At 40.6% G+C, this 24,690-nt stretch overlaps 1 protein-coding gene and 1 long non-coding RNA gene across 2 annotated transcripts in view; both read left to right on the forward strand.

The window, feature by feature from the left end:
* LOC146987410 (receptor-type tyrosine-protein phosphatase gamma-like) overlaps positions 1-24,690 on the forward strand; it is a 421,581-nt gene that overhangs the window by 239,535 nt on the left and 157,356 nt on the right. The window lies entirely within an intron of this gene.
* Positions 21,975-24,363, forward strand: LOC146987413 (uncharacterized). Its single transcript, XR_015035928.1, has 5 exons — positions 21,975-22,030; positions 22,422-22,493; positions 22,674-22,785; positions 23,252-23,321; positions 24,112-24,363. It is a non-coding gene; the product is annotated as an uncharacterized LOC146987413 (long non-coding RNA).

Here is a 24,690-nt window from a genome sequence, read left to right on the forward strand (position 1 = left end):
CACACACACACACACACACACACAGACAGAGCCTGACAGCTCTCTCTGCCAGCATGACGTTGACGAGACAAGCTTGGGCTGTCACTGTTCGTAGGAATTATAGACCTCAAATGTTCTTGTCACTTCCTGGGCCTTTCCAGGTGAAGGCAGCTGGAACAAAGGTTAACCCTTCACAAGCCAGCTCGCTCTTTGTTCCCTGCTGTTTTGAATTTGGAATCTTCTTTTTTCTTTTTCTTTTTTTTTGTCTTTCTCTCTTTGGAGATTTGTGTGAAATTGCAGCTAAAAAACATGAATCTAAAGGAAAAGGATGGCTCTAAGACTCCTTTTCATAGTTAACATGGTTGCAGCTCTGACATGCTAATGAGACAGACTTACAACATGGTGTGACAGCAGGCATTTATGTGGCACTGTGGGTTTCGCTGAGCGTAGGTGTCTCACCTGAAAATCCAGTACATCCATTTTGCAACACTTTGTGATGGTATAAATTTGTGTTGTGTAGAGTGTGTGTTAAATGTGGGATGCACTAAAAACACTGAAATCTCGGCGATAATCTGACTTCTTCAGTGTCATGTGAGCAGAAAACCTGGTCTGAGTAATCAGGTTAGTGGATCAGAGGAGAAAACCAGAGTCTGAGCCGTGTATGCAACTGATTTGGTTTCTAAATTCATTCATTCCACATTGTGTTGGAACTCATACAAGTCAGAGGTCAGGTATAAGCTTGTTCTTTCAGACATTTTGATATTAAAATTTAGAATAACACACTTCGGATTAGACTGAATGTATACTGTTTGTTCCCTTTTTTTGTACATTGTGAAAACCTAAGATAAAAAGACCTTACATTTTTGTAGAATAACACAAACTCCAACAAAAATCTTGGTTCAGTGGGGGCTGTGGGCGGGACATTGTTGGACAGCCAAGAGTGGTGACTGAGTGGAGCCAAATATTGGCTGATATTGTCGGCCATGCCAATAATCATTCTATCCCTAGTGTCTAGGGAGTACCCCACCCTTGCACAAAATTGGCTTTAGACCCCAGATGACTGTGCATCTATAAGAGATGAGTGAAAAATCATTCAGTTAAAATTCAGGACGTTCCCATTTAGTCATCAGCAAAAGACATCTGTAACTGAAAATGAGGGAATGCAAGTTGACTAAAAGTCATTAATCATGTTTTTTAAGTTTATATGTATTTATTTTGTAGTTGCAATGATAATGTTTGTGGTTAAAGTTGGATGAGGATTAAATATTTCAGTGGCTAAATGCTCCCAGCTCCAGCTGCCAGGTTCTTCTGCAGAGACATATTGAGTTCAGTCCAGACTGAAATAATCTTTGTTTTCAGTGTTGTGGACACAGTCGTTGAGCAGCGGGCATGCAGACCTGTCAGTGTGTGGTAAGAAACGTGGCAGTGGACTATGTGTTTGTATCAACACCATGGATGACTCCAAATGGTCTCCACTGTTGTAGTATTTGCAGGTGGAGTGGACTGATGCTGCTGCTGCTGCTGCTGCTGCTGCTGCTGTTGTTGTAGCTGCCTGTAGCCTATTTTAATGTAGCTTTGTGATGATAAAGTTGCAGTGCTCTCTGTGACACTGGGATGACCTAAGCTCCCTCAGTCACCTGCTGTAGGTCAAGTGGTGTGGTCTCAGTTTTTGTGAGGTGTGCAATGTGTGTGTTGGGATCATGTCAGTACTGTTTGAGAAATACCAGGAACAACAATAATTAAAGTAAGGGGCTGCTGCCATGGTCCAGCACAGACTACAATATGTGGGCATGCTTGTTCTTTTGTGTATATCTATGTATGTGTGTGTGTGTGTGTGTGTGTGTGTGTGTAGCCGGCTGAAGCTGACCCCAGACTGTGTGCTCTTGACAGCAGCATAATGAAGGTGTCTGCTGTTCAGTTAGCTGAGTCGGACTCTTTCCATGGGATCTGCAGCCAGGGTTGTCCAGTCACAGTGAGCAGTCCATTTAACACTGCTCTGACTCCAGAGGGGAGGGGTTACGGGCCACAGAGTGGAACATGTACCTTGTGTTCAGGGTCAGAGAGGCCATGTTAAAGGTTTAACGGCAGGAGATGTACCACAGACAAACCGGTGAAAATCAGTGTTAAAAATCAAACCCTCTGTATGATGTGTGCAGCTCTCCAGTTTGGTTTAGATTTAGGCACAGAACAAGAGAAAAAACAGGGTTGAGGTTGTCTGTGCAAGCAGGTTATTATAACCCCTAGCCACCTTAATATTGTTCGGAGACCTATAGTGACCACAGTAATTATGGGGTGGTGGGCACGAAGCAGTAAGTGAGGTGATGCTGTGTACAGAGCAACAAAGTCCACATCAGGAGATGGTGGAGTCGGACGACTGGATCAACACAAGAGACCACTGTTCATTTCCCATTTCATTTATCTCCTGATCCAAAGGCTTGTTGTTATTATTACATATTAAAAGCATACAGTACATGTGCACTTGTAGCACACACGCAGATCAGTTGTTGAGCTGGACATAGCTGAGCACATATGGAAAATATTCAGTAAAGACTTGCTGATATACTGTATGTTTTTTTTTATCAGTGGGCATTATTTTTAAAGTGGTGGAAACATGTTTCTGTTCTGACGATCCAACCCTCTGATGCTGTACTCAGCTGTTCCAGCTGAATGATCCAAATATCTCAAAAACATTATCAAGCTCACTCTGTCTGTGCATTCACTCACCTAAGTAGGTTCAGATGATGACTCCCGATATTGTGCCGGTAAAATACTGCACCAGTGACTTTAGACCAGAGCAAGGGGTTTTGTGCTATTTCAACATCATGGGTGCTGGACAGTAAAATGTCAACTGTGTCCTGTGAAACAAAGACATTGTGCGTTGTGCAGCTTAAGACGTAAGACAGAAACCTGTGTACTGTGTGGGTTAGATGCAGAGATGCACTGTTGAAAGAAATAATCATAGATTGTACTTCCCCCCTATTAGCTGCTCGCCCCAGACTTTGGTAGGTACTAAAAATGTTACCCAGAAATTGATGTTGCCACATGTGTAGCTGAGTTTAACTAACCAGATGTTTACAGTTATTATTTCTAGCTTTCTTTTTTTCTCACGCTGTGCCTCCCCTGAAGGTGTCAGAAATCTGCCCAGGGAGGCGTAACTCACTTTGAAAATCACTGATTTAAAGCAAAGTTACTGCATAACAAACAAACAAGAAACTCAGTGTGTTTCTTGAAAATCGTCAGTGTTTTTCAAATAGATATGCATTACAACTATCATTGATTTACTGTACGTGGGTGTTTATATCAAGTAAATTGCTATGTTATGGAAACTTGTGGTCAATTAAAGAGTCAGGGAGGCAGTGTTTTATCCTTATCTTTTCTCTGTGAGTTGGACTCTATCTTTGACGGACAGTTTCCTGTGGATTTGTCACAGATGACTTTTCTTTGGTTATTATGAAGGACAAGTAATTTAAAACCCATCTGACTCATTCTCGTGATGGAGGTACATCCTGGGAGTACACACATTATTTTAAAAAGTGATTATCCAAATCTTATCTTATCTTTTTTGTATTTTTACTTCTGTCTTCGGTTGATATTGGGGGGATTTGAATAACCACCTTTTAGATGATAACCGAGTGTAGATTTTAATCAAACTGGACAGTCTGTTTGCCGCCGACTGGTGAAGGAACAACATGCAGCCCCATTAATTGGGGAAGGTACTGTAGAAAGAAAGACCCGCTCTAATGTGCTGCTGTGATAAGATGAAAGAGGGGCGTATGAATGATGACACTTGTACTTAACACCCTGCTGAGCACTGATACCCCCCGCTACCTCCACCTACCCCCACCCACCTCCACCTCACTAAAACAGCCCTTTAAGGGCTTAATTTGAACTTGTGACCTGTTGGCCATATTAAAATTCATATTTTACTTTTGGCCTTTACTCAGACTTAGATGAACATCTCTTTTTTCAGGCCATGATGACAGCATATGAAAGGCCACACATTAAACAGCAAAAACAACATACACATTAATAATTTAAAACGATAAAAGCTGTACAAATGCATAAAGGAGCATAAGGGAGCTGGAGCCCTAATGAGCTGAGGCTATAAACATCAGGCACTCTGTGCTAATAGCTTTGCAATTTGAGATGTGAGCCGAGACGCGGCTCCGTGTGCATCACTGAAACAACGACAAGCACGCTTTAAAGCACTCTGCTGGAGGAGTGCAAGCATTAAATGCAAGCGGCAGGGAAATAATTTCAGCAATGTAAACCCACTGAATGGTGTTAAAATGTACTAAACACACACTCACACTTTGAATGCTCCAGGGTCAGAGGGTGTGACTCATTTTCTGTCGGCTAAGAGAGACACAGCGAATGCAATCAGACCGTTAGAGTCCAGAGTTATAATATAACGTCTGTTAAAGAGGCTGAGACATGGGGAGGCTAAACACCAAAACATAAACACAAAAGGAACGGATATGCATTAAGCAGTGGAATAGGCTACAAATATAAATGCTTTGAAATAGAGTGTTAACAACTTTTATGCTAATGAAGATAGTGATTAGGCCTCAGCCATTTATCTCAAAACAATGTCCAGTCACCTGATTTACGAGACAAAAACATTGCAGAACTAAAACAAAACGCAACCTGTAAGCTGTTTGTGGCTCTTCATACAGTGTAGTCAGTGCACTGGGGTACAGCAACACTTTGCCTACCTACCTAAAATTTCTTGAGATTGATCTCTTAGCTGTTGGTCATGGTAAACAGAATATGAGTCCATATCATAAATATAATGTAAACATAAATACTTTTAGTAATGCACCTACAACAGTTTATAGCTTAAGCTCTCTGAGAATCTTGTTCATATCAAAGTTAAATAGATTTGGGTTGATCCAGTGATGCTTGTTGTTGGACCAATTTACAAGCTGCTGGGAACAAGAAGTAAAAGCCTGAGCAGCCTCGCTGTCAGAGACACAAAAACTGTTGTATCAGTTTAGAGCACAAGCACTGAATACATCGGGCTGAGGGGGTTCATCACCTCACAATGTTAAAATAAAGTAATAATTATTGTTGACTTATTAATTGCACTATTGTCCAGTCAATGTCAGCAATGAAAAAAGAAAATTACAGATTTGAAATAGAAATGGAATACTCTTGATATCTGGGATATGGTTGGATTGTTAGAGTCTAGAGAAGTCAAAACTTAAAGGGACAAATGTAAGAATTGGCCAACAGTCGATTCCATGCCTTTTGGTCTTTCTTCACCCCTTCCTTCACTACCATATCGTACTGGCTACTGGGCTCACTGGATCAAACCCTGGTGGACCACAGCACCAGTGGACCATAACAAAAATCCATAAAGTAATTATAATTACGTGTGTTTTTAATTTTACTTCACAACATTATGGTTGGTGGTTCGATCCACTGCTCCTCCAATGCACATGTCAAAGTGTGTAAGTGTGTTTGTGTGTGATGGAGTAAAAAGAAAAGTGTGGAGAGGCTTATTGTTGTGTAAACCATCAGCAGGGATGGACAAGACTTTTAAAGTGCTATAGTTTCATGTCACATAACATATCTGATGCTGTTTGTTTACATGCATTATGCGATTTACTGCCCTCTTGTGGTCACAATTGGTTATTGTGTTTTGTGGGTGTGATCGTGGGCGTCCTGTTGACAAAACCTTGGGTCTTTCCAAAAGAGTCGGGAGCAGCATTTTGGACTGTTTTTCATATTTGTTGCAAATAATTCAGGGATTTTCTTAACAGGTCACAAGTTAATGCTAGCTTCAGGCAAGTATGTTTGTCAAGTTCCCATTGACTCAGCCCCAACTATTCTAGTTGTATAGATATCACACACATCATTATATTATTTTTTTATAAGCAAAGTTTGTGTAATTCATATATACCTGTTTCTACTTTACATGCTATCCTGGCTTTTTGCTTTAGTTCTTCTTTTTAATGAGCCTGTTTTCCTCTCTGTGGATAAGTGTGAAGGATCTGTCTGTAAAATCTGTTTTCGTCAATTCAATGGAAAAATCCAATTACTTCTTGATCCAGGGAGGAGTGCAAGGAGGGGAAGATGTCAGGCAGAGTACACAAGGATGCAGGGGAGATCAGGTTTTAGGTGTTTCTGTGAGGTCAGAAGGTCGACTGGGTGAATGCTGGCCTCCAAAGTGTCCAGGATGTCAGCCTCCTTGTCATGTTATAGATGTAGCGTCCATGTTCTGCCTCATCTCTCCCCATCTGGCCTCTCCCAGCAACCCCCCTGCCCTGAGCCTGAAACCCTGCCAGACATGCCTCCTGCTCAAACACTCCTCACTCTGCTCCTGTACAGTATTTTTATATTTCCTCGCTTTATCTCTGCTCTCTCTGCTCTTTCTCTTTCCTTCAAACTCTCTTTTCAGTCCATTTATCTCATTATGGTCCGGCTATCTCCAGTGGCGTTGAAAATGAAGTGTTAATCTCTCTTCTCATCAATCTCTCCAGCCCAGAAGTGCCCGAGTCTCTCCCTGCATAGCAAAATGATGACTGGCACTTTTACTTGTTTGTAGAAATAAGTGTGGGGGCTAAATTGAATTTTAATGGATCGCGCATCCCCCCAGTGAAAGGTGCAATCCATTACTGAATGATTGTAATGTTATTTGTTGCCAGTGTTGATTTATGGTACCTATAGTGCAGGGGGCCAAAGGTGGGCACGTTGGGGAAGGAAGCTGCGTGGTGTGTTGATGGTGTTTTAAGTACGACACAGTGGAGAGAAGAGAGGAGGTTCAAGAGCATATTAGATGTTTATTCATTTGGAAGGGACAGAAGTGGTGGTCGGAGTCTGAGGGGTACAGACCCGGGTCAAATGTAGTTACACTGAGGAAACAAGTGCGAGCCTTTGCTCTCATTACATCACCCTGGGCTTTGTTTGGCGCCAGCTACAGGACAGATTTGACTGGGCGCCCTGGCTGACTTTACGGTGTCCCCTTGTGTTGAGAGCAGCTAACCCTGTTATCCTGAGAGTCCTCCTCAGATGGAGGCTGACACTCAGGTTAGCTAATCTGGCACAAGCAGCTGGTGCGCCAGGGGAGCGACAAATCAATTAGAAATCTCTGCTAGCACACAAACTTTGTTATTGGAGTCTCCGGTGTGTTAACCAGCTGGTGGATCCTATTGACTTTGCATCTCTACCCAGCTCAGGTTAGCCATCATATAAGTCATTTCCTCTCTGAAGATTCGCCATCTGCCCGTGATAAAATATTCAATCTGCTGAGGGGCGGCGTCCTGGGATGGAGTTAGCCAGATTGTCGAGTCAGTAACATGTATCATGATTTTTACATATACACACTGAAATTATTTCAATTTATGCTCTGCAATGACTATCTTGCCAGTACAACCCGCCTCAAGAGCTGGAGCTTTTTCCTCGCTCTTAGTGTTGGTTTTTCCCAATTGTCCCACAGTCCATGAAGGAGCCTTTTATTTTTAAAGGCCTCATGTTTTAAACTTTTACACATTTACAGTGTTGATGAGAATATATTTTGATGTCTCTTTTCTCAGACTTCTCTCTGACCTTGGTCAGTGAGCTATTTGGAAGAGAGGAGGCTCTGATCTGCTCCTCTGGTTTGCTGTTGGATGGTGTGTCCAGGTGGGCGTGGCTGCTATGTTATGACATCACAAAGTTACAGAAGTCCTGACAGCTAGTTTTAAGGCTCAGTTTATAAATACAGCCTGTGTGTATCTCTGTCTGTGGACTGAGACATTAGTGTTGCTAAATAAATGTATGGACATACACCTTTAAAATGTATGACCTTCATTGAAATATGTGTACTAAACACACTGAGGATACAGTTTCATTAAGGTTTATTGTGTACTATACAGTAAGCACTTTTAACATTTGGTCAGATTTTCTTTTTTTTTTAAGAATGATAATAGTTTGTTAAAAAAAGATCCAACACTTATTACTTACAGTAGTAATTAATCTGAATAGGGGCTGTACTTTGTCTGAGCTTAACACTTGTTGATGTAATTTAATTAAAACTGAATAGGAACTGTGAAGTTGCCATTTATTATCACGGCAGTGTTATAAGAATATTGAGACAGGGAGCCAATCACTTTCTTGGTGACAGACCCTGTAATAACATCTGTGTCATCCAGCTGTGATGCAACGTCCTTAAAATATGATGAACCACGGATTAACACCCAGCAGTGATGGATCCCACCAAGTGATAAAACACACTGGTTCTGCTTCACAGCACCTCTCCCAACAGTTCATTTTCATATTTCCCTGAGGCACCTTAATTAATCTACACACAATCTATTCAAATTTTCTATACAAGTTTTCTACTTGTAACCATTTGGCTGTGACGGAAAAGGAGCGATGTCTTCCCTCAACGCCCACCGTTAGCCAATTCCAAACCTCCCGTGAACTGTTTGCAAGTGGCCGTGGAGTGCCTCACACCACAGTTGGCCATGCTGAATAGCATCTCCATCTGGACAAATTGTCAATTTCCAAATGGCAATATGTCAGGCAGCCTATCAGCTGCCTGCGCACGGCTGTCACCAAATGTTCACCAAATTATTTTTGCGTTTTACTAGAAACCTTAATCAAGTCAAACATCTCTCTGTGAATATATCTGATATTAAATATTCAGACATAAAGTCAGCAAGAATGTTTTTTCCACTATCTGAAAATTAGGCGATTTCATGCCCTCAATCTTTATGGATATGTGTCTGTTTCTATTTTATTTTTGACTTAATATTTTGCTTGAATTTTTTAGCCACAATAATAAGCAGACAAAGGTATAACACCTCTTATGTTTCTGTCTCTCACAGCTGTTGAAGGCTCCTCTTTTGTCTAACCAGGGACTCTCTGAAGTGTTTTTGTAAGCTCACAAGAGGTTGACTGTTACATTACCAGCAAATCTTGTGCAGCTCACACGTGTGGCCCGCTTTGTGTGTGTGTGTGTGTGTGTGCAAGAGGGAGAGTGTGCTTTTTGGACGGAGGTACATCAGGCGCTGTAGGCGATAGCTGTGTTTTCCCCACAGACTGTTGGTGAGGAACTAAAAATCAATGCAGGCAGCTTACGGGCCATTTGAGGGGCCTGACTCCCTGCTCTCATTCATCACCTAACAATCTGCCACCTTACTCAAGAACAAATCCTCACAGGGACCTATCAGCGCAGCCACGGCGTCGTGGGTGTCTGTGTGCAGGGGGGAGATATGTGGGTTTTATTGGTCGATCTCAGTGCTTCATAACTCCCAGCTCCTCTTAGAGTGTCAGAGTGTGTGGGTAAGTGAAATCTGTCATACAGCATACTCCCCTCTCAAACAGACTCACTCTTACCATCACTCAACATGGTGCATGGTAACACTTTGCTGGTTAGTTCCTAGATGTCATGTTGTTTGTGAAGCAGGTTTATATCTTTTACATAGTGTAATGACAAACCTTAACTCTTCATTGGTAGATTTTAGAGTGAAATTTAGTAAAATTGGAAACAGTTTTAATGTAAAATCTAACACAAAACACCATATCCTGTTGAGTATAAAGAAGACTGATACAGCAGTTAAGCTAATAAAAAACCCTCATGGGTTCCCATAAGTCCTATGAATTATGACCAATGTTGCGAATGTGTACAGCTGTGAAACCTGATCTCATGTCAGTACATGTGCAGGTACACACAGAATTGCTATGTTTTTTTTTTTTTGACAGCAAATAAAATATTATGACTCCTGAAATTTCCAAGGGATTTTTAAAAATTGTATCTATAATAGAAAACAACCCGTTTTAGTGACTCCAGCTTTATTAAAATGTTTTAATCCTGATCTGACTCAACCAAACTCTTGATGTGAACCAGGTCTGTGGAGTGAAAGTTGCCCGTCATGCCCCCTGTCATCCAGAAAATATGTTTTGATGTCACAAATTACATTTCAGTTTGTATCCATGTGGATTAAATCAGAACTATCAACTGCTAGATTTTTGTTAGCTGTATGATGTGAGACTGTGGCGAACTGTTTCTACAGAAACAACAGTGCAGAAACTGTTTATGCATCCACGTTGTTGTATTATAACAGTTACAAACTAAAGCATCAGTAGTTGTTATTACCCCCCTTTGCCTATAAACCAGCACCAACTCTTTATTTGTCAGGAAGGTTGTTCTAGCATCTCGGAGAACTTGTCTCAGTTATTCTGTTCAGTCTCATTCTGTCTCTTCATGTGATCCCAGACTGACTCATACTGAGATCAGGTCTCTGAGGGGAGCAGCCCATCTGTCGCAGGACTCCTGCTACTTCTGGTCTCTGAGGATAGTTCTTTATGACTCTGCCTGTGTTTGGACTCATTATCCTGCTGCAGACTGAATCTAGGATCAGTCACATACCTCCCTCATGACCTTGTGTGATTGGTGGTAAGAATTTAAATGATTAAAATGCATAAAACTTTTTTTTTTCCCTCCAAAGTTCTGCATGTGATAATAGGACTTCATAGTTAATTCATCTTCCATCTTCCATGCTGGTCACAGTGGACTCCTGTGGTGGCAACATCTCAGTGACAACTTCACCACTTCCTGCTGCATGGCCTTGAATCCTGACACTGAACGTGAACAAACTTAACCAAACAACCAGCAGCTAATAGGAGACTCAAACAACAACTCCCAGATTTATTTTTGTTACTGTTTGGTGTATTTTCAAAATGGTCTCAGAAGACACTGATCTCTCATTTATATCCAGTGCTTTAGAGTCTGGGCTGACTGTTGTTAAGCTTCATTCCCTCTGTGAGGTTTTTTTTAAGTCAGGCTGATCATTTTCAAAAAGACGTTATTTACCCAGAGGATTTTCGTTTCATTTGATTTTGAAAATGAGCTTAGTGTTTTCAAGATAAATTGATCAAATGTGTTCTTTAACTTGTAGTTTCACCTTCTCTAATGACAATAACGGTTTATAGTCATTTTGTGCTCTCATCACTTCTGAGCTGAATGACGAGACTATCCTCCAAAAACTTGGCATATTCTTTCCAAGGTTGAAAAACAACAGGGGATGATGGTAATACTTTAGAAAGCTTGAAAACTTGTCATGGGGGATACGGTGGCTCAGGGTGGAGGCTGGAGATGAAGCACAGTGGTAATAGGCAGGAAGGCTTACGCTTCTCTTATCCCGGGCCTAAGCAGTCACACGGAGTGCAAGCAGGGGGTCAGCGGATCTACTTCAGCCGCTGAAACGCCGCTGAGCTCAGGCTGGAGTGGGCTGTGGGCTGTGGGCTGTGGGCTGTGGGCTGTGTGAGTGAGAGAGAGAGAGTGAGAGACTGGGTTGGGCAGTGAGGGCTTTGCATGCTTGGTTACTTTGTGGTATCAAGATTACAGCAGTACAGATAAAAATGGAAAACAGGGGGAATAAAAGGGTTGGTGATCATGGACTAGGTAGAGCCCATAAAGACTCTGACATGAAGGCAGTAGCCCAAGGAAACTGTACAGGGGGTGGGGGACAGAAAGAGTGGTTCACTGGGGGGAGGGGCGGGGGGGTTGTAGAGGGAGGGTGATTGGAAACTGAGTGGAAAATGCACAAAGAGGACAGGTGGATATTTGAAAACAAAACCAATTCTCTCTCAAGATCATTTCCACAATCAAGAGGGCCATGACACACGCGGCACTCGCACACACACTCGCACACACACACAGATGCCCAGACCTGCTACAACTTCATCAAACATAACAATACGCCTACACACATCACTTCACAGTGTGAATCTTATTGGAGAGAAAAAATAAACAGTGAACAATAACTATGTCTCCATCTAAACTGACATCGACATGCAGGATTAGTTCATTCTTACCGTATTTCAGACCCATAGCAGCAACTAAAAAGAAAAGGAAAAAAATATATACTGTAGACCAGGTCAAAACCTGAACCGTGTAGGTTAATATTAGGGCTGTCAAACGATTAATTTTTCTAATCGCGATTAATCGCATTTTTTCCATAGTTAACTCGCGATTAATCTCTATTAAAAATATTATATATGGCGCTTTGGACTTTCAACACTCCAAAGTGTTATAATCTCTAGACAAACAACTTTTAGACCAGACCTAGCAGGCCTAGTACCTAATCATAACACATGATGCATGAAACTCACACAGAATTGAAACGAATTGCATCCAGTGGAAATTGCCCTTTACTTTGCTACGCCCCTGCCTGGCCATGTGCATTTGTTGACAACAGAAGCCGTCAAAAAATCAATACATCGCCACGTGCATTTGTTGACAACCGATGCCGTCAAAAAAATCAATACATGGCCATGTGCATTTGTTGACAACGAAGCCGTCAAAAAATCAATGGATGGAGCTGTGGATATATGTTAGACTGTGTATATTTGTGTAGCAACCAACTTGAAGGTGGCTTACCGCCACCTACTGGACTGGAGGTCCCACACTCCAGTCCTCCAGTCCAGCAGACAGAGGACAAAATGGGCTGCGATTAACCGCGATTAAAAAATTTAATCGCGTTAATTTTTTTAATTAATCTAATCGCGATTAACGCGTTAACTCTGACAGCCCTAGTTAATATGTGAGACTGAAGATGAATTTGAAAGCACTATAAAAATGTGCTTAAGGTAGTGGTGCTGGAAAAGTTGTGAAATTTGTTAATTCAGATGTTTTCAGCCTAGTTTGAGCTGGTTTCAGTCTCAGGTAGCTAGACATTAGTATCTTTAACTGTGTGTTTGTTTGTTTTTCCATTCCACACACTATTTCTAAACAGGTTTTTACACTACAGTGATCAGATTGACGATCTACAATACTACTAAAAATGTAATGAGACAGATTAAAATGAAATAGGAAACCTTTTTTCCCCCATGTCTTTATAAAAGTGATCTGGCAGATTTTTTTCTTCTTTTTTTCAGTATTCAGTATAATTTGTATTTTTGTAGGATTTGTAATTTTTGTAAAAAAAAAATTACAATTAGAATGCTGTATTGAAAATGGATGTTGAGTCATGTCCCTGTGTTTGTCGACTGTTTTCAACTCACGAGAAGCAGAAAACATTCTGTTTGTTGTAATTATGAGACAACTATCTTATAATTATGGTTCATCTCTTCATAATGAGATCTGTATCTTGGATTTATGAGAAAACCATAAAAGTTTAAGATTAAAATCAGTCACAATTACCAGAAAGTATTGTCAGCATATTGTTGTTTGTTTGTGTTTGAATTCAACTGCGTTGCTATGGAAACAGCTTGATTTCCAAACTGATGATGAGAGCCGACAGTCGAACAGCAGTTTTTTAAAAGCCATTTATAATGTTCAGACTGCAGCACCTCCAGAGAAACACAGTCTCTGTTTGACATGATGCATCTGACAGATTACAGTAATCCCTGTAAAACATAATGCATAATTGACTTTGTGCTGTATGGTATAACACAAGAGGTTACACTGATGGCACTGAGGGTATGGGCTGCAGAGAAAGACCTGGTCTAATGCTATATTCAGGTGGCGGACAGACTACAGCCACAGAACGAAATGCGAAAAACAAACCAGCAGTCGAACAGAACGACACGGCAGAAAAACGATACACACATGACAATACTGTATGTTGCTTGTTTACCACAAATTTGTGTGTATTATATAATGTTATTATCGTAGCTATACATATGTGGCTATAACTTTCAGATTTTTCTTGATATTGCATTGCAAACGGAAACTTATGCTAAACTCCCTCCAAAATGTTTGGAGGGAACTTGGACAGCACTGACAACTTTGGACAGCATTCCCGTTTACCATCGCCGCCTTTGCCGGCTCCGCCCAAGTTTACCGTCCTTCTCTCGTCCACTAAAATGACATCTAGTTTGCCGTCTGCCGGATTCCATGTGAATGCAGCATAAATATGTCTGGACAGCCCTCAGTCAAATTCTGATCATAATATATAGTATATATAATCATTATATATCCATGATGTCATCTCGCAAACTCACAAAACACATAAATAAAAGAAAAAGATAGCTTTTACTTCCTCAGAGACACTGTATCTTTACTTTTTGACGTTATTTCTTTAGGCTTTTGCCCTTCCTCTTCCAGCCGTGCAATCAGGCAGCTTCTTAATCTGCAGCTACACAGACCAGTGGTGGAAATACCGTCAGTCGGTCAGTCAGACGGTCAGTCAGTTGGTTTGTGATTATAGGTCAGGCTCCACTCTGCAGTCCAGCCAAAAACGATTGTGATCGTGTATGTAATAGAAACTTCACTTCACATGTTCCAGATTATTAGATTTAAAAGCACTTTGCTGCATAAATCTGCATATTAACGAAAAAGTTCTTATTGCTTTAAGATACAGATAAAATCTTCAAGATTAGATTTAATACCGTCAGTTTTTTATTGCTTTAAGATAGACTTCATATTCAGGACACCATATATGATGCGATAATTGGTCCAATTAATGATCCATATTGCATGACTAGTCATGCTAAAGGGATGCATATGAATTGAGAAATGTAAATGTCTTATGAATTAGTCACATCACCTTCCCCTGTTGTTTGTCTCACTGCGTCACAAAGTTTATTTTTAAAGGTACAAAAATCTATTTAATCTGTATCCAAGGCCAGTTTCATGTATTTACTGAAAACAATATATTGTTCGGCGTGACACAGAGCAGGAATCTGTTCCTGTTGTTTCCCTGCCCGTCTTCCCCGTGCATAATGGGAGAGTTCAGCCTCATATCAGATGCATTAAATAGGAAATGCATTAAATCTGCAGGTAAATGTGCACAGCCATCATACATTTCACAGTAGATTTAAATTGTGTTAGAAAAAAAATGAAAGATACGAAATAGAAAAAAAACATGCTTTCATCAATGTGTAGGATGTGGCATAAAAATATGATTCAGTACAATAAAAAGCCTTTAATAGTTACCACCTTGTACAATATATAAATACACACATTGGCAGCTTCCTGAGGATGTCCCTCAGTTTGGTTTTACTGCATGATTTGCTCTGCTATTTTTAATGTGCACTGTTGATATAATGTCAATTGTGACATAACTGAGCCTGACAGGCATTCACACACACACACACACACACACCTGGCTGCAGCGTTGGTGTGTCCATGTTGCTAAATATGCAGCTGCTCTGCGCTTACACACCTCAGGGGATGTTAGCGCTCACGTCTGGGATTATAATCATTGTAGTTATGCATTCCTTTATCATTAATGCATTCTTTGGTTAAGTTGTACACGAAAAATGCTGCGGTGGGTTAGGCGCAGCGTTTTTCGTATAACAGTATAATAGTAACTATAGTAACTAGAGGAACGACAGGGTAACATTTCGGACACAACAGCACTCAGGAAGTGCATATGATCCTGTTTGCTTTCAGACCAAACCTCACTGTGAAGATGAGGGACAGGAGGTGTAGTAGGTGACAGGAGAAGTGTGAACAGTCTGTAGTGATTCTAAACAGGGCAGTATCTGGTAAACCTGATATTTAGAGACAGAGAGTTTACCCTCTGAAGTTCAGACACTGCTGCTCTAAAGACGATGTCACGCTACGTCCACACGCTACTATGTCTTAATACCACATCTTTTTGTGTTTACGTCTGGCGACCTACTGGTGAATTCTCAGCCTCTGCTGGACCTGTTTTAATGTGAAAGCTCTGCGGCAGTTTGAGTCTGGACTGATAGAAACTGACACCTCGGGAAACAATGACATTGACACCAACCGTCGCTCCTGGTTGGGTCTCATCAGCCTCGACTACCAGTGGTGAAATAACATGATGATGAATTACAGTCATATAAATGTGTTTGTGTACATTTTATAGTGCTGCTAATTACTCTTATAGATTACTGAGTATTTTGTGAATTAGTTTCTATAATTTGAGAGATGTGTATGAGAAACTCCTTTAAATATTACAGCTTAAGAACAAAGCAGAGACAGCCTAAAAAAAAACTCTGTAAGTCAGCACACGAACAAGTATCAACTAAGACTAAACATGTGAAGTAGCTGCTATTGAGGCTGTTTGCACTGTGTTAAAATCTCTGTTTTGTACTTTCTACTCTTTACTGTATAACTACAAGTTAACAGCTGTAGCGAGAGCGAGATTAGCAAATATAACACCAGCCATATTTTCATTTGAGTGGCTTTTCTTCCATCATTGGATCTTTTCTATTATAAAATTCTGCAGGTCTGAGCTGATCACACAGTCTGAGTAGTTTAATTAAAATTTCTGATGAAACCAGGGAAGAAAACGATCCATTATCCTGCTGAGAAAAAAAATCTGAAGCTTTTTCAACTCTCTAATGCAGCTTGACTGTTATTTGAGCTGGATTCGCGGCTGGTAGGTGCACAACTGCTCGAAGCACTTTTTTCTCAGTTTTAATTTCTTTTCTTTGGGTTTTCAGACACTGTTTTATGTATTTCTTTCACTTTGTTATCCATGTAAGCGAGTCATAGATATGAATACATAAACAGTGTGCTTGTGGATGGTAGCCATTGAGCCGAGCGTAGGTTGCTGGGGAGATGACAACCACACTGAGCCACAGTGGGTTCATTTTTTTTTCATTGAGCCCTGGTGTTGTGGTCCACCAGGAATAGTCCTGGTTTTCCCTATGACCACTATGTTATTCATAGTCAATTCATTTATTACAGTGGATCTGGCAGCTACTATTTAAAGTTAGAGATAAGTGGAAGCACTGAAGGGGCGATGAGTGAAGTGTAAGAACTTAAAAAAGCTGAAATCAGTTGAAGTGTCAGAGCTGAAAGGACATGAGACTTCAGTTTCAAGTCAGAGCCCTGAAGTGCTCCACTGTATCTGTGGAGGTTCTACTATTTTTCTAGTGAGGGAGCTGAAAGGAGCTGAAACGTCTATTATTGTTTTGGCCATGAAAGGAACTGAACTGTCAGCCGGTGTGTAAGTGATGAAAGCAGTTGAACTGTCATTTTCAAGGAAAAGATGAAAGCAAAACAAATTTCAGCTGATAGTTGAAGGGCTGAAGAGTGCACAGTCTAGATAGTTGAAGTGTCACTTGGATGAGAGCAGTCGAATGATGTGTACTGTAGTAGATAGTTGAAGCGGTGTTTCAGCTGACAGTGTGTGGCCACAGGTCAACTTAAGGTTCATGAGCTAAATGCAGAGGAACTGTCAATGGGAGAGTGAATAAAAAGAGTCGTAATAAAACCAACTGATCCTTTTAATGAATAATATTCTGTTTACTTTGACCTTAAAGCAGAAATAAGCGATCCGGTCGTTTTGGCTAATGCTGCGTTCCAGGCAGGCTTTTGAAACCGTAAATTACAGCTTCAAGTCACGACTTACGACTTTGTAGCGTTCCAGGCAACCCACTCGTGTTTCTCCGACCTGTTTTACCTGTGAAAGTCACTATAACGGCCACTCGTAACTTCTGACCCGTGAACTCGTACCAGATCGAACTGGTACGACTTCACAGGTCGGAAAAACACGAGTTACGGGCTGCCTTGAACGCACCATAACGTCTTGTCAGCCGATGGAGTTAGCAGCCCCCGCCCTCGTCATGGATCTATTGGTCCTCGTCCCTACGTCACCACATTCACGCGCATCCCTTGGCTGCACACACAGAGAGGACTGCCCCTTTATGCCGTTCTCTCTCCTCATTGGATAAAACTTGTAGGATACAAGGAAAGTTTTCTCCTGGGCTCAGAGCAGAGCAGAGTGACTGAGAGACCCGTGTTTCAGTCCAAACACTCTATGTAAGTGATTGCTGTCGGAAGATATAACTATTTAAGACTTATATTAACACAAAAATATCGCTTACTTCTGCTTTAATGTGTTAAATGTCCATGTGTAGTGTTGTTATAAAGCACAAGGTCTAGGTTCTATATGCTAATAATAAGTATCAAGACCTCAGTCCACAAAGATATACACACAGCCTGTATTCAGAAACCGGGCGTGCGCGCGTGCATGTGTGTGCGTGTGTACATTTCGGCTTCTTGATGAAATCTGGCATATTGCATGTGAAACTTAATAAGGGACATCCTGTGTAATTTAGGATTTCAGTCAGAGCCAGGTGGATGAAGAAATATTCTAGAGGTTCTGTGTGGAGGAAGTCTTCATTAGATTTGGCTTTTTTCTCATACAAACCAGGTTGTTGACCTTCACCCTCCCTCCGTCACCTCGGTCGCCTGGTGGAGGATTCACTCCAACTGTGACTGTAGCTTTAGAAAAACGACATGGTCAGATAATTGATTTTCATTTTGTTTCTGGAGCCGTTTATTCATTTTTATTTTTTCTCCAAACACACACGCCACACACACACATCCAGGACAGACAGTACACACAAAGTAAATCTCAGTTAAAGCTCTGTTAGAATTAAACGCTGCCCTGTTCTGCCCATGGGGACTTTCATTATCTTTTATTTATAAGCAGCAAAAGAAACAAAAAGAAGAGGAACAACAACAACAATAACAAACAGTGGTGAAACAATCCAGGACCTGCAGCCGAAAAGGATTTGAACAAAGCAAGGTCAAAGGGATTTAAGCCCATGAAAATGAAATGTTTTTATATCCACAGTTGGGATCAGTGCTGTTTGTCACAGCTTCTAAAATCTCTGTCGCACACGAACACGTACACACACACATGTGCACAATATGCAGTCAAGCACACGATGATTAAATGAGCCCAGCATACAGATTAGACTTTTTTGATGGACAATACTAATGTCTTTGTAGGTCACCTGTAATTTTGAAACAGAGCTGCAGAAGTTATTCATGTAAAACAGAAAAGTAAACCCAGAGCATTAGAATATGCATCTGGTGTGTGTGTGTGTGTGTGTGTGTGTGTGTGTGTGTGTGTGTGTGTGTGTGTGTGTGTGTGTGTGTGTGTGTGTGTGTGTGTGTGTGTGTGTGTGTGTGTGTGGTGAGTGAAACACAGCTGTTAACGGCTGCTTTTGACAGCTTGAATGTTTAGAGAAAGAGGAAGGTCATTGTTATGTCTTTCCTCTTTCATTTTCATTCTGTATTTCTATTTTTATTCATCTGTGCTGAGTTGGAGCCATGTTGTTTTCAGATTGTACTTCTGTCCGTCCGGTTGTTATGGACACAATATCTTAGTAACGTGGGTTTGACCTTGTGAGCGCAGTATGTCTGCAACAACGTTAGGTGGTTTCTTGTCCTGGTCATAAGGACAAACCGTTATATTTTGGTGGGTAGGGGTCAAAGGTCATGGTGATTGTCAAATCTTTAAAAAAAGTTAAAATAATTAACCAACACAAAGTGTTTTGTATATCATCGTATTTCTCTACATTGGATTTTGAAATCCAATCTATATTTGCGGAAAACCTGCAGGTTTAAATGAACATAATACATTAACGAGTACACGTGATGTTTCTTTTAGCACATAAAACAGGACAAACAAACTTACTTAAGATTAGTAGTCAACTACTTGTTTCTCCATTCACAGTGTCTCTTTTATCTTATCTCTGCTATTTATGTTGCAAAGAGACATCGACAAACTTCTTTGTCCAACTTGAAGAAACAAATTTCAGCAACAGGTAACAACAAGCGTGAAAATGTTGATTCTTTCAGGACTTCAGTCGTTCACTCTGTAAGAAACGGTTAACTAAGAATTCAGGAAAGCATCGTTACTGATGTTAGCAGAGTTGTTTCAACATCTACAATGCTACATATTGTGTTGTGGCTGGAAACTGTTATCTGCCATTGGCAATCAGCAGCGAGCTCTATAGCCTCTTCCATAACTTCACATTTGGGTGAATCAGATTTACTTTAGATGCAGAAGATGTTCCTGACATCTGTTCTCACTTAACAGTGAATGTTAACAAAAATATTTGTCTGCACAAAGGATAAATGATGAGAAGAGCAGAGGCTTCAGATCTGCCTCAGTGTGAGTTACATCACTTTACAAAACTCTGACTTTATCTCCTGTCGGCGTCTTCAACTTAAAAACGAGCTGTGGAGTGGAGTGGAGCTGTAAAGCCAGAAACCACACTGGCCTCTGTCAGTCAGAGCAGCACATCTACTCCCAAGAATGATTGTTCAACTTAACGCGCCTCTAACTCTGCCCACGCAGCCGTTCATCACAAACTTTTCCAACAAAACTCATCCCACACTCATTTGCAGTGTGCTGCGTCGAGGTGAGAGGCAGCGAGAGGGAAGCGTATGGCGGCGTGGGTGCAGCTCCTCTCAGCTCCTCGGCAGACGTGGACTCATCTGGCGTGGAAGCCAATACGCAACCGTCTGACTGCTGGGGGGGGGGCTGGAGACATCTGTGTTGCAGTTTGTCTTTTTTATTCATCTGAAATGAGGGGAGAGCGGGGTGAGATGAAACGCCCACTGTGTTTTATGATAGTGATGAACAACAATGTTCCATTAATTCCGCAGTCGGGGAGTCGCAGAAACACAGTGGAGTTCAGATCGGGTGTCGGCGTGTCAGTTAGACAGGTGAAACATGTTTGTGCAGCTCCGAGCGGTGACTCTCTTCATTAGGCTGAGGGCTGACTCCGCTCTGTGTGGTTGTGATGTGTTGTTTTGTGCGTAATTACTGTGGGTGGATTTGATGTCAGATTAAATCAGTGATTCTCAGCGACACCGCAGCTAAATAATAAACTTTACTTGTGCTGCAGCTCAAAGGACAGAAAATTAACATAAAGATCTGTTAAAACATTCATGTAAAATGAGATGGGGTAATAATGAAATAAAAGATAAGTAATTAAAACAAGTTAAAAAGAAAACAAAAAAGGGACAACTTTTTACTAAAGTCTTTTCTTTGTTCTCTCTCTACCTCTGCTCTGATGCTACAGATCAGCTAAAGATCCCTTTTTCCCAATGAGACACAAATGCACCACAGGTTCTAGTCACACAGAGTGTAGCTACCTTCAGGAACCCCACAACTTTTTCCCTACAGGTGCGACTTGCTGTATAGGTTTTTTCTGTGCCAGACACAGCTTGATGTTGATACAGATTCACCACCCTCTTAGTTGGCACTGTCAGATTAAAGACTAAAGTGAAGAGAAAAAAACACTTGATGATCTTCTCTGACAGCTTTGGGTCGTAATTCTCCTGCAACTGTTGTTAGGAACCTTCAATAAACCAGCAGCAGATGGACTCAGTGTGTTTGCAGGTCAATAGGTAATTAGGTATTTCACAATGAAGCTCAGGAAGGTGAAACTTGACCGGTGTGATCTTTCCCATTGACTCGATTTTGAATGAGCTAATCTTTCTTTGTTTTCTGGCCATGAAAAGTGCATCACAGCAGTTGAGTTGGTTTAAATTAAATGTATAAATCAGCATTAGCATATTTTTTCATTTATAAATTGCCAAACTTCAGCTGTTTGTAAGGCTGAAAAAAATGAGGTTTTTCATCACCTAGTTGAAGTTATAATGTACATCAGAGTATATAAGGCTCCACCAGTGAGTCAGTCCCCATGGACTTCAATGTTAAAATGTCCAATTTTACTGCAGAAATAAACATGTTTTTTAACAGCCCGGTACAAAATCATAAACAACCTAAAAGGGGTGCACTTTGAAGTAACTCGTCTGTTTACATTAGTGTAGAGGACTTAGAGTTATGTACATTTAAGGGCGTGGCCTCTTTGAGTGACAGGTGGGTGACAAACCACCATGCAATTTTTTTGCGTCCTTTTTTTTTTGGGATGAGCCAAACCAGCTCTTTAGAAACCTGTTGGTGTCTTTCTACCACAGAGCTGGGACGCCCTGTTTTTGAGCTGGTTTCAAAACATTTTTTTCTCTCCCAGGTTTCTCATTGTTCATGATGAGAGCTGTTGTGTCTCAAAAACAACACTCTAAAAATGAAAACTTAAAGTTGTTGGCCTTACCATATTTTTTCAGCTGACTAAACAAAAAACATTGAGTTGTGTTGTAAACTAATAAACATTATTTATTTCAACTATCTTTTTCAAGTTTTTTGGCTAAAGTTGGCCTAACTTAATAACTTGAGTTAGCAAACCTCAAAACTGTGCATTTGAGGTCAGGACAAGTTCTAGAAGTTGAGACAACAAGAACTGGGGTCTCCAATGCATATCTGCAGGGGTTCCACCACAACGACACTGCTGCCATGTGCTGCCGACATCTCTTACACTTCTTACTCTCAAGGTGAGTATTTTGCTCAATATGGTACTAAAAGTCAGGGTTCACGTGTGCAGATTATACATTATTATATATTTATTGTCCCCCTCACGGCTAAAGAGAGTTGTAGATGTTAATTGTTTACCAGTTAGCTCTGTTAGCTCCGTTAGCTCTGTTAGCTCCGTTAGCTCTGTTAGCTCCGTTAGCTCTGTTAGCTCCGTTAGTGCGGCTACAGTGGAACTGGAGCTCATTTATTAAACACAATGAGCAGTGCTACAAATAACTGGTATACTGCTTATGTGTGCCTCTGATGTTAAAGTTTAATGTTACTTTAGAGACTCATTTTTACAATTGGGTGTCATGTAAACATGAATATATATGACATTAATTGTTGTTAATTGTCTTGGTGGACTGACAGGAGAAGATTGAGGTGCAGCCCATGGTCACAGAAATCCAGGAGAGATGGCCTGCCCTGTGTCTTAAGGAACAGGTAAGAAAATGTGTGTGAAAAAGTTGCTAACTATTTTATATCACAGAACTATTGCTTGCCTTATACAACGAGTAATTCAGCACCTTGCCAATAAAGGTATTCAGAAACTGACTACTTAAGAGAAAATCCATGTGAACTGGTTCGGTTGGATTAATGTGTGCTGTTTTTTGTTTATTTCAGATTTGCAGCAAGTTCTGATGTGTAACCAAGGAACTGTTGTGGACATTTAGAGCAGCCGTGCCAGGAAAAGGGACAAGACAGGGAGAGACGCTTGGCTGTTCTTGATGAACAGGTGAATTCATGTTATAAATATCATGTATTTTTGATTATGGTTCAGGGTTACCTGAGCAAGCCCTTAAAGGGATAGTTCACCCAAAATTGAAATTTCTCTCCTTGTGTCGACTAAGGGCTGGGAGAAGTTTCAGAGTTATCTGTCGCTTCTCTGAGTTACAGGGGTCTTGGCATAGCAGTGCATGTCCATATAACGGTTGCAAATGGATACCAACTGTCTTCGTAACAAAAAGACACACCAAAAAACATCCAAATACCTCCATAGTGCTAATGTCCCTCTTGTATTGAAGCCCCGAAATGCGATATTGTCCTGAAAAAAATTAAATCTGTCTGTCCTCTTCCCGGTTCGTCCAAATTTGATGGATGCCACCCCAATATAAGACCTAAGTTTAAACTAGTCACAAATTAATCTCAGCTGCACTGTTTTTAACCAAATGTCCTATGGCTTTCCTGTGTCCAATTTCCAGACATCACAATGCATCAAAGCAGAGCATGTCTAGACCTCAGATTTCAGAGACACTTTTCCTGAAACGCCTGGTGAGTACAGAATGTCTGTTTTTATTTTTGGTCAACCATGAGTGCACATTAATTATCATGCACATATAATTCTCTATGCCATATTGCTTTAGAATATAGAAAAGATGAAATATCCACACCTTGGATTGTAGCTCCCAAAAAACCGTATTAATCACCAACGCCCCATATATTTTTGCCTTCCACCTACAGTAGCGTAACCCAGCTTAATGGCTGAGAGCCTCCTTTCTCCCTGGAACACAAGTAATTTATTTAACCAGCCATTTAATTTAAGGTTGAATATGGAGTTTTACCAGAATACCACAATCTATTGATCATTGTAGGCAACAACAACAGAAGAATAATTCCTGCAGTCCGTTGCCAGACCGCTGCTTAGTGTAGCACACTGTTGCTTGGGACGCCGCTCTGACCAGAGTAGCACAGAGAAAAACTATTTAGGATATTTCATTTCATTTATTAGTTTATTTCATAGGGACAGTGCACCACTAATCAACAGAGTTAAAAGAAAACTGTAAGTGGGGCAGAGTTAGCCAACAAGGCTAGTTACCTGATGTTTCATTTTTACCGCCATTGAACAGCTTCAGACTATTGTGATGTTAGATAAATGACTTGTAGCTTGTTACAGGGATGAATAGCAATTAGAATCACAGGCAAAAAAACTGTATAGCACAGTAACTGTACACTACAGGTTTACTCAGGCTGAGACACAAATTTAAAATTACACGCTGACATAGGTGTTTAGTTATCTTAACAGTGTTTATATTGAATTTGGTTGAATTTCTGCTTTCAACAGGACACCGATCCAGAAGACAGACAAACAAAAGGGGTCCAAATGGGAGTGCTCACCGTGTTCGTGGATGGTGCACCGGCCTCGCTTCAAACTGTTAACAGCATTGCTGTGGTGTTGCTGTAGTGCTTTTTGACTGTGTTGTGGTTTGGACTCTTTTAACAAGTTTGGCCACACCAGTCTGCATCTTTTTGTTTGTGGGTGCAGTGTACAGTACTTGCACTAGATAGATTTAATCATATTTGCTGGAATATTGCATTAAATGTTTAAATAAAGATGTTTTACTTAACTAGTATTATTTGTATTTGTATTATTTGTTGTTTTAGTTGCCACAACTTGAGAGTATTTATAAGTACAACTTGAATTTTTGAGTTTTGATGCATTTGAAAGGTAACTTATCTGAAACAAAAATAATAAGTTGAGACTACTAAATTTTAAGTGTTTAAAAAACTCAAAATTTGAAGTTATCTTTAAGTTAATTTACAAGTTATCTCAACAAAAGATAATTTGTTGGCTTAACTTTATGTGGTTTTATTCAAAACTTGAGAGTTTTAGTTGGACTCAAAACGCAAAAATCTATTGCAG

Source organism: Trachurus japonicus, chromosome 5 (assembly GCF_045865225.1).
Source record: "Trachurus japonicus isolate A0001 chromosome 5, Traja_1.0".
Lineage (NCBI taxonomy): Eukaryota > Metazoa > Chordata > Actinopteri > Carangiformes > Carangidae > Trachurus > Trachurus japonicus.